The sequence below is a fragment of the Enhydra lutris genome, unplaced genomic scaffold, assembly GCF_002288905.1.
Source record: "Enhydra lutris kenyoni isolate GAN:26980312 unplaced genomic scaffold, ASM228890v2 scaffoldscaffold29, whole genome shotgun sequence".
Lineage (NCBI taxonomy): Eukaryota > Metazoa > Chordata > Mammalia > Carnivora > Mustelidae > Enhydra > Enhydra lutris.
In genome coordinates, this window is record NW_019154113.1 from 13,153,716 (window position 1) to 13,157,777 (window position 4,062).

The 4,062-nt window shown below is 35.4% G+C and overlaps 1 pseudogene; it reads right to left on the reverse strand.

Moving 5' to 3' along the window:
• Positions 1–281: 281 nt before the first annotated feature.
• Positions 282–1,134, reverse strand: LOC111152522 (annotated as a pseudogene).
• Between the last annotated feature and the right edge of the window lie 2,928 nt (positions 1,135–4,062).

The following is a 4,062-nucleotide window of genomic DNA, read 5'->3' on the forward strand; positions in this document are numbered from 1 at the left end:
AGAAGTTCATATCAATATTTCTGGTAGATCCTGTGTCAGTTGTTACAAGGTATATTTTCAAAAATTGTGTTTATTTCATCCACGTTGTTGAATCTGCCACCATAAAGTTGTTCACGATAATCTCTTTTTTCCAGGTTTTATATATTTATTCAGAAAGTGATGCAACTGTGGAATGATGCATTTTTAGCACTATGAAATCCAATGTCTTGAAATCCTTTCTTCCCGCAGTTCTGTTTATTACCGTGTTGTAATCCTGAAGAAATTTTCTTATCTGAAGTGTTTCATGCATTCAGGTATTTTGCATGATATCTGATGTGCTCAGTAATATAGGCTGCAATGAAGTAAAAGCTAGGATCATAACCCTCTTGTAATCAGAAAATAAAAGGGTCTTCCTTTTGTGTACTGACAGCTAAGAAGTTATCAGGTAGTAATTGTCCATCCGTAGGCCACTGGTCACTTTTCCTGGATCAAGTAGTATGTCCAGCTGAACACCTGGATAGGACTTCACAAGATGGGTAGCATCATCAGCCTTCCATTTACTTTGATCTGTTCCCAAATATCTGCTAAAGACTTTTTTCCCCCCCGCAAGGACAGAGCGCTGAGTTGCAAATTGGAGCAAATGTTGACACAGATTTGGACTTTCCAGGATTCTTCAAAGCCCATATCAGAGCTCTGTGGCCTCCCCTAGAGTAGCCAAAAATAGACCTCCTTTAGGGGGTCCATTGCAAAATTGGCATTTATGAGTTGGGGAAGCTCTGTAGTTACATAAGAGTACATTCTATAGTTAGTTTTCCAAGGATTTTCAGGGGCATCCACTTCAAAACCCAGCACCAGTGCCAAAGTCCCAGCTCTTGTCTTCTCCTATAATACTGCCGCCAGGAGGGCGGTCATCTGGAGAAAGGACAACGAGGCCATGTTCAGCAGCAGCTTGATGATAACCAGACTTTGATATAAAATTTTGTTCCATGCAAGTTAAACCGGATAGCCATGCAGTGCAGGACATTTTCCAGTTTCTGCCTCAGGTGGTAAGTAGATAGCAAATTTCACTTTGCAGTTCAGTGCAACACTGTCATGTTCAAAAACGTTCTGCAATCCTCCAAAACACGTGGTGCTGGAAATCTGTTTCAGGGCCATGTTTCTCCTGATCACTGCTACTTGCTTTTTTTTTTTTTTTTCTGCACCAAAGGATGGATGATCCTCGGCAATGGGAGGCAGGCAGGGAAACGAGCAGCAGCTGGAGTGGAAAGGTGGGACCTCATCTTCTAAACTTGTTCAGAATACTCTTATCCTCCTTGTGTCCATAGGATCTGTAGCGATAATCCCTCTTTCACTTCCGATATGGAGAATTAGTGTTTTCTCCCCTTTTTTGTATGATCAGCGTAACTAGTGGGTTACTAATTTCAATCTTTTCAAAGAGCCAATTGCCTTGTTACAAAACAATTGCTTGGTTGATTTTCTTTCTTTTCTGTTTTCATTTGTCCGGCCTTTGCACTTTTATTTTTATAATTTCCTTCCTACTACTTTCCTCAGGTTTTCCTTGCCTTTTTTGTTCCACCTATCTTCTTCAGGTCATTAATTTTAGACTTCCCCCTTTTTCTATTATAAGCACATATAGCTACAAAGTTCCCTGTAAGACCTACTATGGTTGTATTCTATAAATGTTGATACGTTCTATTTATTATCATTCAGATTACAATGTTTTCTATATCCTCCTGTGATTTATTTTTCTGTGACCCATGGTTTATATTTCATCTCCAAATAGTTGAGACTTTCCTAGATATCTTATTGTTAATTTCTATTTTAATTTTATTGTGGTCCAGGAACATACGTGGATGGTTTCAATTTGATTTAAACTATTGCATCTTTTTTTATGACCCAAACTATGATCTATGCTGGTGAATACCATAAGCACTTGGAAAAATATGTGTATTCTGTGGTTGGTGGGTATAGTCTTCTGTAAGTTCGTTTAGGTTGGTTGATAGTGTAGTTCTGTTCAACTGTGTCTTCACTAAGTTTCCTCTAGTAGATGGATTGATTGGTTCAGGGATAGGTATTAAAATCACCAATAAACATTGTGGATTGTCTATTACTGCCTCATGTAGATTGAGGCTCTGTTAGTAGGTACTTTCTATCTTTTTTTCAAGTTTTTTATAACATATATAGTAAAATTGATTGAAGGCATAGAATTTAGTGATTCATCACTTACATATACTCATATAGTCATATGCTCATATACTTACATATATTCATCCCAAGGTACTTACTTTTCTTTAATGTATATGTCTTCCTGATGAATTGACTCTTTTACTATCATGAAAGATCCTTCTTTTTCTTGACTTGTAACACACTTTACTTCATATTAATATAGCTACTTCAGACTTCTATCACTTCATTTTTAGAGTGTATTTTTACAACATGTTTATTTAAACCTATTTGTATTTTTATATTTAAAGTGAATCTCTTATAGACAGCATAGCATTGGGTCTTGGGTTTTTTAATCAATTCTGGCAATCTTGACATATTAATTGGAGTGTATAATTCATTAACAGTTAATGTTATTAAATATTGATTTACTGGTGATTGATGTGATTGGAGTTAGGTCCATCATTTGCTTTTTGTTTGTTTTGGTATTTTGTTTGTTTTCTGTTTGTCCTCCCAGCTTTTTCCCCTGTTCCCTTTTTCTCTGACTTCTTTTGGAATCCTTAAATATTTTTTATGATTCCATTTTAAAATATCCATTGAATTTTAGATATGTCGCCTTTCATCATTTCCCATTGATTAAGCTATGCATTAAAATATGCAAGAGAGGATAAGTTTTAAATTGGATGACATTTTTAAATTTTGCAATTAAATGGGACAGGATTTCTTAAACCCTACAATTGTTCAGAAAAAGTATGGGATGCCAAAGACTTGTTCCAATGGATGGGTAAGAATCAATCCCGGAGCAACTTGGAAGGGTGAGGGAAGAAATGTGCCATTTCTGACTGTTCCTTAGTAGATCCAATGCATTTGAGAAATTTTATATAAAGTTATTTTTATTTTTTATAATTGTTACAATCACTACAGTTATTCCCAGATGAGAAAATAAAAGCAGAGGAAGCTGATAGTGAGAAAGCAAGAATCATTGAGAACTGCCTTAATGCCTCACTTTACATTTGAGAAATATGTCTACATGATAGCTTTCCACACAGAGGATTGAAGGGTTTTCCCTCTGTTACACTTCTTGTTACATTCTGGATGAAAAATATTTTTTTCTCTCCATGGGAACCTATTAGAGATATTTGAGAACAATGCCAGCTCTAGACCAAAGTCTGATATGAGTGGAAATGTATTTCATTTCCTTTTTTTCTTTTCCAAATTTCCCTTTTGCCAGCTGAGAAAGAGGTGAAAAAAATTGACATTAATTAAACCTCTACTATGGTCCAATCTCTGTGTATGGACTTTATACACATTACCTCATTCAATCCCCAAAACTACCCTATCAGGTAGTTACTATTACTTCTGCCATTTTACACAAAACATAAAGCTCACAAAATCCAGGAACTGTGTCCAAACTGAGTTAGAAGTCATTGAATCATCAGGAAATTTTTTAAAATTGGCATGTAAATAGCACTTCTAGAAATGTCTCTTGAGGCAATTCTTACACTGATGTCCAAAGACATTTACAGTAATATTTTCCACCAAGTTGTTTACAATAATGGAAAACTGAAAGCAGGCTAAATGCCCATCATTAGAAGAATGAGGTTAGTTATTCTATTATTATTCCATAATATAGAACTCTGCACAGATGTTGACAGATAACATTAAGTTACAAAATTACATGAGCCCAAGAGACATGTTCAAGAATATTCATCATGTTTGTACATAAACACAAATAGGAAGGAAAAAGCACAGGTTATCTGAAGTGGCTATTTATTGGTCAAAGGGGAGAAGAATGGAAGAGGATTTGTAGTTTTAATATGTTCCGATATTGCACGGTGTCATCTATAGCCTGTGTAATTTTTATAAGTATATTTATGGTTGGCTTGATTAGTAGTAGGTAAAAAGACAACAGAATTGCTT